At 32.5% G+C, this 13,555-nt stretch overlaps 1 pseudogene; it reads right to left on the bottom strand.

Moving 5' to 3' along the window:
- Nucleotides 1-171: 171 nt before the first annotated feature.
- On the bottom strand, nucleotides 172-11,750 carry LOC114758540 (probable sucrose-phosphate synthase 4; annotated as a pseudogene).
- Nucleotides 11,751-13,555: the final 1,805 nt, after the last annotated feature.

Genomic DNA, 13,555 nt, shown 5'->3' with positions numbered 1-13,555 from the left:
AAATATTCAATGACTTGGTTCTTAACAAAGCATAATAGCATCATGAGATCCAAGTTATCAATCCTTCCTAGTGGGATATGTTTCTTCTTCTTCTTGTATTCAGCTATCTTTTCTCATACTTGAAGTTTCGGTGCACAATAAAAGAAATAGGGAGGGCATGATGTTACTAACCTCAAAGCTTGTTTTCTTGATGCAAATAATGGTATCACATTTAATCTGAATCCTGCATGTGTATAGACTAGGTTACAACGGAGGCCTCTCATTCGTAGCCTTTGACGAAGATCATATATGTTTCTAACCTGTGATTCATCATCAACACATGAGAATCATGGTTTTGAAATAATTTTTTCCTAAAATATACGAACCATTGACGAACTAGTTTCTTCTTTAAAACATAAATATCTTACCTTCATGCCTGGTTTCACACAGTAGGAATAACACCTAGAACTAAAACCACTGACATACTCTTCAATGTAGTCCTTATCTTCTTCATCTTCAATCCCAGCCAGCCTTGGTACCATTGATCTAATATTTTCACCGGGCCATCTATACTCAACATGGGCTTCATAATCTTCATCAACCATCAAATCTTTCCATGGATAATACATTTCACTCCCACTGTTACACACTAGAGCATCAAATTCTTCTATGTTTATATTGCAGCTGTTTAATGCTTCAATTGTCTCTTTCAAACTTGAACCTGTTAAGAGTACAACTCCAACTCTTCCTGATCCTATACCTGGTCCTGCAAATTTCATCACACTCTTGATAATTGCCTCAAAAGCTTTTGTCAAGCTTCCTTCTCTGTCATAACAATCTGCAGCAATCACAATCACAAGCCTTTGCCTTCTCATGGGATGAAAACTGGCACTGAAATTCCTAGTAGATGATGAGAACCTATGGCTAATGGCTTCAATGAGTTCTTTCGGTCTGGTTGCTGGATCTGTCTCTGTATTATTAAACTTGGAGTCTCCTTCAATGGAGAATCTCAGAGAAAGGTCCTCTACATCTCTTAGAGAATCACTTATTGGTTCTTCCGGAATTGGCATGATTTCCAAGCGAGAGGTAGAGAGGTGGTTCCTGCAATGTTCAATATGAGAGAGGTAGTTTTGGCAGTGCTCTGGCCATGAAAAACGATGGATGTTTCTTAGGCCATTTTTGCGGCACTCTAGCCAAAGATTTTTATCAGCAACAAGCTTTAGCAGTGCATCTGCCATGGCTTTCTGATTATGGGGATCAATCAGGAGTCCATTGTTAAGTACCTAGTATGGTATGAATGTATATAAGATAAATGGCTAGCCCAAAAAAATAAGCATAAAATTTTAAAAAGAAAAAAGAAATGTGGCTAACTTAATGATGACTAACCACGTGGAATAGGAAATCCTACCCAAAAAATAGTTGTTAAGGTGGAAGAACCAGCCCACTTAAATACCCATTTAATGTGACTTTGGGTACACTTTATTAAGTGGTTAGTGATGAGGAAGTAATGCAGGGCATTGTAGAGAAGGCTCCTTGAATAGAAGAACTGGAATTTATTTGATACAATAAAATTTAATTTTGAAAATAGGAGACATTTATTATTTTTAGAAATGTCCACCGGCCTCCATTTTTTGTGGCGACAACAGGTAAACCATAAGCTGCTGCCTGTGTAATATGAGAAGGAAAGGAATTCTTGTAAGTTCTAATTTCCTCCTTGACTGAATCAAATTATATTTCCTTTGATTAAAAACCGAGGTTTACCTCAATGATTGTTAGGCCAAATGGTTCCACCAAGGCTGGGTTGATAAAAACTCCCTTCAGAAGACAATATGCACAGTACCGATGTTAGCAAATGTATCATAGACAACAAGTGTGGTGTATAAATAAAAAATCTCAAGACATATGGCATGTAAAAACTAAGCTCTGAACCATTATTTCACATCATAAGTTAATTACGTTGTACTGTTATAACGATCTATATAAGTCATATAGGGATTTTTCACTTGCTGCTTTCCTATGAGCAAGGCTAGTCCCTACATTTTTAGTATTCAAAAAGATGAAGACAAATATGTATAAGTACCTTTGTTTTTGCAGCAAGACGATATATGTCTGGTACTTGAGATTGTTTATGATGCTTGGGGTAAGCTACTTGACCATATAAATCGTACTTATCAATAAGCTTGAGCACCATGGAAAGAACAGTAGAACTGCTTTCAGACATCTCTTCAATGTCATCTCTATTTCCAAGTATGAGTGTCTGCCGTGATTCACAGTGAAACACTAAGTCATTGCTTTCTGACATGCTTACAATTTGTATCTAAGTCTTATTTTCAATTTAATCCCTCAATCATTATATATTGAAGGTTTTCCACGTCAGAAATGTAAAACATACCAGGTTGGCCAATTCCCTGAGGCGGTGGCATTCCCCAAAAGCCTTGAGGAGGGTCATGACATTTTTCTTGGGATCAGGTCGGGACAAGGCTAGTATAGTTGGCTTGTGAGGATTTGTGAAAAAGCGCATTATCTGCATAGAATATAAAACTCATTTTCATATTTCTTTAAGTGTTGGAAATTTAGGGGAAAAAATGGGTACCTAAATTTTAAAATATATCAGAACAGTTTTTTGAAATTTTGACTGCAGTAAGGGCATTAAATTTAGTTAAAATTTACTTGGAGAATTTGCCTGCTAGGTTCCACAATTTTCCCAGATCAGTTGTGGTTAATTTTGATGGGACTTAATGTTTTTACTTCAAAAGTTCCAAAAGGTGTTCTATTTACATTCAAAGTTCACGTACCCGTTGTGTAAACAGATCATATTACAAGCATAAAATAGTTTCCTAAGATATTAAGGAAAAACGTGGTGCTTCATATGTTAAAATTGTTATTTCATTGTTTTCAAATAAGCATTAAGGAAATAAACATGGGCTTCTGTTTTTTATCCAAAAGAAGAAAGGAAATGGACATGGAAGGGAAGAATTGGCAACCTCAGACCATATAGGAGGTAGTTTCTTTTTTGCTTTGAGCTCTGTTTGATCCAATCAATGACTTCAGATCTCCCTCACCTTCCATTGATTCATGTGTTGTAACATAACTGAAGTCCATGCCCGGTGGAATGACCTAATGATATAATTTCAGCAGCAAATTCAACTGTTTAAGTGTTTAGCAGTGAAACTCTTGGAATCCCTTGTTCAATAGTTGAGAATATTGCCACGCAAGTAAACACCAGCGAGTAATGTGATTTTGCATCTTTGCATAAAGCATAAATCTTATTTTCAAGTGCAATCAAGTATCTGACATTGACAGCACTGGAACACTAACACAGACACACAAACATGTTCTAGAAATACTAATGTTCATACTAGTTAACTGGGGGTTAAGGATATATACATTTGATTGATTTGCTCCTACCATTCTTTTAAATTTATAGAGGTATTTCTGCAATTTCTCATATACAGAGTCTGTTCTAGTCAAATCATTGATTTGAAGATTGGTAGCCTCCACATACTTGGTGAGAATATACATAACCTCATATTCCCTTCAGTCCTAAATGTGGGAGCCAGATAACAAATTTGTAGAGAATAAGAAAATTAGTTAAATTAGTTATTTGTAAAAAAAAAATGTGTTAATTTCCCTAAAGTATTAATCATTTGTATTGGAAACTACTCTCTTGATGAAAAAACTCCCTTAATTTGTGCAATCAATAGACAGTGTGATAGTGTTGTTTGTATATGCTATGTGACAAGCAATTGAAGGCCAAAAAATATTGAGATTCATCATGCATACCACCATCCTAGGCATGTATCTTCCTAGGCAGCTTACTCCACGCCGTCTCCGAACCCTAAGTTTCCTCTCCAACTTGAGGTCAAACCCATCATACAGTCCCCATTGCTCTTCAATCTCTTGCCTTGTACTGGTCACAACCATTTCTGCAGCGTCCAACGCCATTTCCTCAGCCTCAATCCTTCTCATTATCTTGTATGTCACATTTATGGCCTCCCTAGACAGCCTTCCTTGCTTCAGAAGCTGTTCAAACTTGTTACGTCCCAAGGAGTGCCCTGTTAGTACCATTGGTACATTCAGTGCACCAGACAAGTGAGCTGCTATCTCCCCAGCATCGGCATAGTGACCATGGATAACATTAGGCCACATTGGTTTTCCTCCCTTCACTTGTTCACCTAAAGCCCTTGCCATGTTCACAATGTGATTCAAAGCTTCATCTACAAACTCAGGTAGGTATGGCCACAATGACTCCTTTGGTATGTATCTGCATCACATGTCCCATCAAAATTTATGATCATCCGAATCTGAAATGTGGTTTAAATTTGTCTTTAGAATTTTAGACATTTGCATGTTTCCTTCAACAAATGTTGTTTGTACTATACTCAGATGAATGATGGGGATCTAAGTGGAATGAGGAACCATATCCCCAAAGCTAGTTATTGAGGAGGGAGAACCAACTTATTTTAAATACCCCATTGAGCATCTCTCAAGTCTTCATCAATAAATAACAAAGAATTTTACGTCTGGTAGATGAAGACTCCAAGTTAATGAAATTTATTTTGATTATTCCTGTGTTTTGAAATTCTTCCTAGAGGCCAAAGGACAAAAAATTTGAAGTGCATAAGAAAAACTATAGTGCAAGGCACTAAATTAAACTTTCGTGTCTGAGTCATTTGGAGTAATTAATAATATAAATGTCTTAAGGAACCTACTTGTCTTGTGGGCCACATGGAAGCCGGATGATATAAGCTCCGCAGCTGCCACTGCCATCAAGAGGACAAGACAACATCTCAATGGGCTCCCCATAGCTTGAGTCTACTTCTGGTGAAGCTATCTGTCTGGTTAGTAGATCAACTCTATATATTCCCTTTGTGTTTGCTAGTGCACGAGCTAGTTCCACCACATATTTCACCTGAATTTGAAACTCAAACTCAATTTATGGACAACAAGAATGCTTTTTTTTGGATCTGACTTGAGCTTATTAATGGTCAGAGAGAAATTCTTGCAGAGATTTAATCTACTGATTCTCAGAACCTTAGTCTTTTTTAATATCATACATTATTCTCTTGCAAAACAGCCCCCTGCCTCTAATATCACATGGAGTGAAGTTGGAGATAGTACTGCTGAACAGTATCTAACGTTGGAAGCTTTTCTCTATAACTTATAATATTGGAGTTCAACTAAAAGTTTATTTGAACTTGTCTCTCTGTGTCTCTTAGACTTTGTGCAATACTATGCCATTCTTTATCCATATATAAATATAATATAAAAGCTTTAACAAATTGCGCTATTCATGAGTCATTATCAGTGCAGTTCATTTCTCAGACTCTCTGCAAAAAAATGAACTAACCTTAGTTTATTTCTAAATGTTCAATAAATCATTATGTCAATTACTAGCTAGCTATCATTTGCAAACTAGAAAGTTAGCTGACATGTTCACTTGGCTGATCTTTTTAGCTTAGCCCACCAATTTAATAAACCAAAACTCATGAAATCTCTGTGAAGTTAACAAGTACCTGACCACCAGTATCAGAATCTCTCCCAAGTTCCATGTTCTCTCCTCTTACCAATCCGTGAACACTACAGTAGAAAAATCATATCACAATTATAGAATATGAAAAATTGACAGTACATTAGTTATTCTACAAAATACTCCTCTAGTCTTGTGTATAATAAGAACTAGATAGCAAATTTGTAGAGATGAAAAAGATTGGCTAAGTTAGTTATTTGCAGAAAATATGTGTTGGTTTTCTTAAAATAGTTATTTAATTATTTATATTGGAACTAGTCCTTCATCTGAAAAGGAAAAAATTCGGAAGAAGTCCCCCACTAAAAATTTTATTGGTAGCAAGGACCTAAATCAGAATGTCGATTTCTATCGTTACAAAATTTGCGAAGTATTGGTACTTTCTATGTATAAAAATTCACCAAGTTCTTCTCACGGATAAAATTTTCAATGGGGGGCTTTTTGCCTTTTTCTCAAGTTTTCTTAAGAAAATCCTCTTAGTATCTGCAATTGGTAAGATGGTTTTGGGGGGAAGATTATAAACCTTGAACACAAAGTAAATTAACATCTTATATTTAGAATCAAAATAAATCACCTAATTGGCTTATGCATTTAATACCGGAGGGAATATCAAATTTATTTTACTTTTAATTTCTCTTGGAGAGCTAGGACTAATATTCCCACATATCACACTTTAGCTATATATATGTTTTTGGTGATGATGGAGTGAACATGATACCTGATTAAGACAATATAAAGGTTCCTAAGCTCATTCTCATCCGACCAAAGTTGCATTTCGAACTGATCCTGGGAATGTCCTTCTTAGATTCCGAAGCATTTACATCTTTCTCTTTTTCACCTTCTGAAAGTTCTGACAGATCATCTGCAGCATCATTCCGGCCTTGTTCTCTCTCAAATCGCCGTTCTGCAAGCTTTTGTGCATCATCCCATGCAATCTGCAGAAAACAATGGTTACAGCAATTATTGTTGAAGCTTCTCTTCCAAGCAAACCCTTTAATTTTATGAATGTTTTAGGAATGATCAATATTCTCAATACTATTACTAAGTATACCACAATTACTGCACTGAAACTCATATCAGACATTAGGAAAACTAATCGTTTGGTCCTTATAGCTTTCAAATCGGTTGCAACTTAATATTACTTGGTACCTATAGTTTTGACTCAGTTGAAATTATATCCCTAAACTTAAACTGAGTACAACTTAGTTCCTGTAATTTTAACTATTTAAAATATTAGTCCCTACTTTTTAGAAAGGCTAAGATGTAAATTTGTTTCAAAATTTTCATTGAAGAGCACTAAGTGCCCAGAAGTTTTTTTTTTTTTTTGGTAAATTTGTTCTGAAAGTTTAAAATCAGGCAATGTTACCCTTATTGTTAAAATGTAAGTCCCTATAATTTTAACTATTTAAAATATTGGTCCCTACCTTTTAGAAAGGGCTAAGATGAAAATTTGTCTTGAAAGTTTTCACTTAGGAGCACTGAGTATCCAGAAGATTTTTTTTTGAGTAAATTTGTCCTCAAAGTTTAAAATCATGGCAATGTCACCTCTTACTGTTAAAAATATTAACAGTTAACGTCAATGTTCAAAGACTATAAGTCCCCCTACTGTTACCCAAACAAGCTTTAGAATGCCTATCTCTTTTGAGTGAAAACTTATGGTACTAATTTGCACCTTAACCCTTTCAAAAAATAAAATTATAAGAACTAAATCATGTTTTAAATGGCTAAACTATAGGCACTAAGTTCACGTTCAAGGACTAAGTTTTTCCAAGTCAAAATTACATGAATTGAATGCACCAATTTAAAGTTTAAGAATTGAATTACGAACAAAACTATAGTAACCAAATGATTAAGTTTTCCTATTTAAAAATAAAAGAACATTAGCTACTTAAATTGAATTGTAATGTAAATGGCTTATGAACTTGCATAGATGCTTATTACTTAAGAACTGTGAGCCTTTAAGTGTGTAATCAGCTTATAAACACAGGCATTATAGAAACTACTTCTCCGTTCTTAATATAGGACGTAATTGTAAAGTTGATTTTAGTCATAAATATAAGACTTATTTCTTATATCTATCAATTTTTTCTAAATTACTCCTATTAATACTCCCTCAACCATAGTCAAGTATGAGAGGGAGAGAGGATATAATAAAGATATTAAGATATTCTAGGAAAAACATATCATATTTTCTAGGAAAAACATATCATATTTATTACAGCCAACTAACTTACTTAATTTTCTTAATCTAATCAAATTAGTTAAATAGATCTTATATTAAGGATCGGAGAATACTTCTTTTTTGAAAATCACCTCTAAGCTTTTATTTTGATCTTATGTGATGCAAATCCAACATTGTGAAGCAGTGCTGCAAAGTTTTGTCTAAAATTATATCAATTCAACAATTACCGTCAAAATCACATCTAGAGAATTGACTTGTGACTTGTCTAAAGTCAGCCAAATTGCCTTGAAATGATTAGCAACCAGCCAATAACCATCAATTTAGTTATTTTAAATAAACTATGATTTGGGTGTCATACTTTACAAGGAATCTAAAATAAGCTAAAGCCGTACTTTTTATAACTTATAAATAGTACAGCTTCTCATGGATTTTTATATGATATATATATTATATCATTTTAGCAAAAAAAAAAAAAAGTCCCGAAAGGTTTTTTTCCCCCTGATGTTGTCTCGGAAATTTCAAAACGCAGTGATATTGGTCTACCCCATAAAAAAAAAAAACGTTTATAGCTAAAAAATTAAAGTTGATGGTTAAAACGATAAGAGACAATATTACTCTATTCTAATACTTTTAGAGTAATATTGAACCCAAGAAAAATTTCCGGACAATATTGCTTTTAAGTGAAATAAATTTGCACCTTAGCCTAAAAACAAATTTACACTAATGAAGGTTGGGTTTCACGGAATAGATTAAACTCTCATGACAGAATGAATCAATGTTCAGAACCATGCCAAGAGAGTTACTCACATTTAAAGTTTAATGGTGTCTCAAACAAAATTACCTCTTGTAATAATAAGAACACATGCCCTTAAAAAAAATGTGGGGAGAGAGAGAGAGATGCCTGTTTCTTTTTGCGAGTAAGGTGCCAAATCCGCCAGCACATATTCTCCATCCGACTGCTGCGATCTCTGCTATTCCTTGTCGCTACCACCTGCTTATTGACTGCCCATTATTTACTCTTCACTACTGTAAGTTTTTTATATGTATAAATTTTATAGTCAAGTAGAGTTTCATCAGACTTGTACATATGCACAGACACAAACATACACATTTACATAAATTAAAGTCATATTAAAAATTATAAGAAAATCAAACACTCAAAAATGTTAAAGGCTAAAGTAGAATGCGAGTTGAACTTAAATGACAAAATAAAATTCACAAGGACCTCATAGATTTTTAAAATATACGGATTAAATTAAAATTTGAGAAAATTTACATGAATTGGAAAAAGGTTAGCATTTTTCAGTGATTAACATGTTTTCATAAAAACTTGTTTTAAAATTTACATGAAGTGGAAAAAGGTTAGCATTTTTCAGCAATTAAAATGTTTTCATAAAATCTTGTTTTAAATATTATTTGATTTCTATTTTATTCACAAAAATTTCCTCCAATAACACCTTGCACATTTTTCAAGGAGATGCTTTACTATATTGTCATAATATATTGGATTACAATATATCTAGCATTTCAGAATACTTTTTTCGAGTGTATCCAACACCATAAAATATTTTGTGGTGTCTGCAGTATCCTGAGTTTTCTTTTTTAGTGTGTCTAACACTTTAAAATATTTTCTTATACATCTAGCATTGTAAAGTATTTTTTTTAACTACATCCAGCACCAAGAAAAAAATTACTTTAGGGTGCTAGATGCACCTGAAAAATACTTCTAGATCCTGTATGTATTATAAAATGTCCAACACTCAAACAAATACTCCGGGGTGCGATATGCATCTTAACTCTAATATATTTTATATTTTTTTCTTATACATTAAGTCCATCTTGAATATTTTTTTTTCTTCCAAATTAAATAGTCATTGAAAACTTCTTTCTCACATCCCTTAAATACATAACTTATGTCATTTTCAAATTTCGAGTGAAAGAAACTTTGCAAAAATTGAACTCAAGGTTTCTATTCAACTCGAAAGATATTGCAAGTTGGACTACTTATATGCATAATCTCTCTCTGTGTATAGGTGTATATTGTGTAGGTGTATTCTACTTCTGATACTGGATATAAGAACTAAATAACTAAATTATAAAAATTAAAATATTAACTATATTAGTTTTTTGTAATAAATATGTGTTGGTTTTTCAAAACATCTAATTTAATTATTTTTATTGGAAACTACTCTTACTGATCAACTCTTTTTGGTATATACAATTAACAAGATTATTTCGGAAACAAGTATAAATTTGTAAGGACAAACCCTCAATTACTAGCTTTTACATTTAGCATAGGTAGGAGAGTATATTATTTCATGTGGTCCCAATTATATGAGGTGCCAGAATTATTATGAGAAATTAACTTGAACACCCACAACTTGCGTTTGGAATTTCCCCACATCTATGGAATAAAATAAAAGTCTCATCATCACCTCAGACCCAAAAGTGAAAAACTATCCTTCTTTTTTCTCTCTTTTCTTTATTCTTTTCACAAGTGTGTGTATCTATTAGTTTTAAGTGCAATTAATTAATACCTTTGAACCAAATATATAAAAAGTTAAAAGATAAAAAACATATTTTTCATTGTCTAATTTTATATAAGGCTTTGATTTTGATTTTCTTAATTTGATGAAGTATTTTTTTTATTTATTTAACCTTAACATTATATTATTAGTCTCAAATTGTAATTTTTATATCACTCCTCGTTATTTTAAAAAATAAAATAAACTTAATACGTTAATATTTGTAAATATTTTGTTGACATTTAAAATTTTGATGTTGGCATCTTTTTCAAAGAAGTTAACGGTGTCAGAATTAAAAAGATTTAAAAACACTTTATAAAATTAAGAGACTAAAATCAAATCTCCTGCAAAGTTAAAAAATAAAAATACGCTTGTATCAAGATTAAATCATTATTAAACTGATAAAACTGTAAACCGATGATCATTTATTTCATCACTACGCTTCCTAACAAAAAGTGAAAGAATTCACTTTTGCTATTTCTTTGTATCTTAGTCTATTCCTTCACTCCACCAAAGATTCTCAAGAACTCTAAACCCAAAATTAAAAAAAAAAAAAAGTTTAAAATACTTTTCTCTCTAAAATATTAGTATGTCAAGGTTAAATTGTACAGATATTTCTTAATTCTCATTGTTTATGAAATTATTTAAACCTCCCCTGTACTTTTAAAGCGCAAATAAACAAGTTAGATATACAATAAAAAATTACCATTTACTATTACCCACTCTTAAAGAATATATATATATATATATTCGGGTCAAAAAAGAGAATATATATCAGTTTTGAAGATAATAAAGAGGTCTATATCATTTAAATTAAAAAAATTTTAAAAACCCATGCTATTTGCTCTAACTTTTTCGGATATGACACTTACACACACACGCATATATATATATATACACACACACATAAAAGAAGAAAAGAGTCGGCAAAAAAACAACAAGAAGAAGAAAAGAGTGTTTAATTTGAATAAAAATTTATGTATATATATATATATATATATATATATATTACTCAAGGAAAAAAAAAACTAAGAGGAGGAACGCAGAAGAATATATCTTTTCCACCATTAACTAATCAAGCAATAGTTAAACTGAGTTTCCAGACTCAATAATGACCCAAAATTCGTATAATAAAATGGTCATAGTAAATTTATAGAGAAATTAACAGAGAGATAGATAAACAGAAGAAAGAAACTGAAATGAAGAAACACGAACCTTAACCCAAGTTCTGTAAATATCAGATTCATCAAAGCTATCGATAACCTGTTCAACAAAATACTTTGTAGGACTGAAGAACTTGTAATTATTCTTATTTTCTCCTTCCAAATTTCTTTCTTCTTCTTCTTCTTCTTCAAACCTTGTGATTCTGTGCTTTCCATCGTTATTCCTCTTCGTGGTGCTGCTTCCTGCATCCAATATTGCCTCCAGATATCCATGCAACCACTCGTTCACTGCCATGATCTTTCTGTTTGGAGGGCGAGAGAGAAACTTATAACTTCACTTCAACTTTCTTGCATCTGTTTGAACCCTCTCTCAGAGAGGAAGAATGGTTTCAAGTGTTGTTTTCTGAAGCCAGCCAACCAGCGGCTTATTATAAATGTCCTTTTATATTATTTTGCCAGAAAAGAAATTATGTGAAATTTCGTTAATTTTAATTTTATTACACTACTTTTATAATTCTAGAAACTACACGTGCAAACCTTCTTTTAAAACAAGAATAAATCATATAGACCTTTCTTTCTTTCTTTCATGTAAAGTGTGAATTTTGCATATTTGATTACAGGATTTTAATTTGATTCGTTATTTTTTTTAAAAAAAAAAGCTTTTCAATCCTTTAACCCTTTTATCATTAGTGTAACATTATGATTTTTAGGCCTAGAAGTACCAAAAATAGCCTGAATTAGATAGGCTGCTAAACTGCAATATAACCAAAGCTAGAGACTCCAAAAAAGTCTCAAGAGTCTAGGAAGAGAAAAGAGGTTAGATACAGGCCAAAGATTAAGTTAGAAGCCTCAAAAAGATGGTTGCATGAGGTTAAGTTCAAACAGGGATTAAACTGTAAATTCAAAAAATTACGATTATCAGGGGTAAAAATGGAAAGCACACAAAAATTCCAAGAAAATGGGAAATAATACTCCAAGACTCTTTTGTGAAGAGACATGATGAAAATACCCATGAGACAGCTTAAATGGAATTTATGAGGTTATGGCCAGTAAAAGGTACATGGCTTGAGATAATTATTTAAAATAGCAAGAGATCTCAAAAATATACACAAAAATGAGGTTAAATGGTTAAAAAGTTGTACTAGTTTATAAAATTAGTCCCGCAACCAAAAGACTAGTGGAATAGTTTTAATAAATTAAAAAGTTAATTATGTTGTTAAAAAGGTATTTTAGTAAATGATTTTTATGCAAGGCTTAAAGGAAACGTTATAACCTGAGAAAATTTATAGATATTTTCTAGAATTAAAGAGAATTTATGGAGTATACAGAAGAATTTTTTAAGCTCTAGAAAGCCAAAAAAAATCCCAAAAAATGAGAGCCAAGTAAATAAAAAAAAAATCTAAGGATAAGACAAAAGTCATGATAGCTCATTAATGCATCATGTAAGGCAATCATGACACATGTGAAGGCATTAATTAGGAGAGAAGAGGTAGTTGAATAAGATACAAGTGATGTGACAAATATATCAGTGTTTCAGGAGACTAGAACTAAGAAAATGAACCGATAAAGTGCACTGATAAAATGTAAAAGTACACTTACTTTTCACTTGGCCTAGATTACGCCACTTGTCAAACTCCCTATGGAGAGGATTTTGGCTTTAAATATCAATTTCATTTAGAATTATTTTAAGGATAAAAAATAGTTCAAGAAGCCTTCACAAGTTGACACCTCGCCCTTGTAATTTGAATGAACTTGAGAGGCATTTTGGTCCATGCAGACAAAGTTTTGGCTATAAATAGAATTCTTCCCCTCTTGTAAGACTTGATTTTTAGCTGAACCTAGGGAAAACTCTTGCCATTTGGATTCTTGAAGAACAACCAAGAGAAAGCTATCTCTTTTGATCAACCAAGCTTAGATCTAAGGTTAGTAGGTTATTTTATTATGTTCTTTGCCTTGTTTCCTCAGTTTGTATGGTGGAAAAAATCTATCATTTCCTCTTTTATGTTGTTGGCTGAAATGTGTAAGGTTAAGAGGTGGAGGTTTTGATGTTAAACATAGTTAGAACGCATTAATTCAATGTTGATTCAAGTGGTTTTAAGTTGTTGTTTGAAAGGTTTTATGATTTAATGACTAAGGGTACTTTTCGGCCAAAGCTGTTTGGAAGGGAAGGAGTTGGATT

Source organism: Neltuma alba, unplaced genomic scaffold (genome assembly GCF_004799145.2).
Source record: "Neltuma alba isolate B1F8T4 unplaced genomic scaffold, ASM479914v2 tig00010733_pilon, whole genome shotgun sequence".
In the NCBI taxonomy this organism is placed as follows: domain Eukaryota; kingdom Viridiplantae; phylum Streptophyta; class Magnoliopsida; order Fabales; family Fabaceae; genus Neltuma; species Neltuma alba.
Note: the sequence above shows the minus strand (reverse complement) of the source record. Positions and strands in the feature narration are given on the sequence as shown.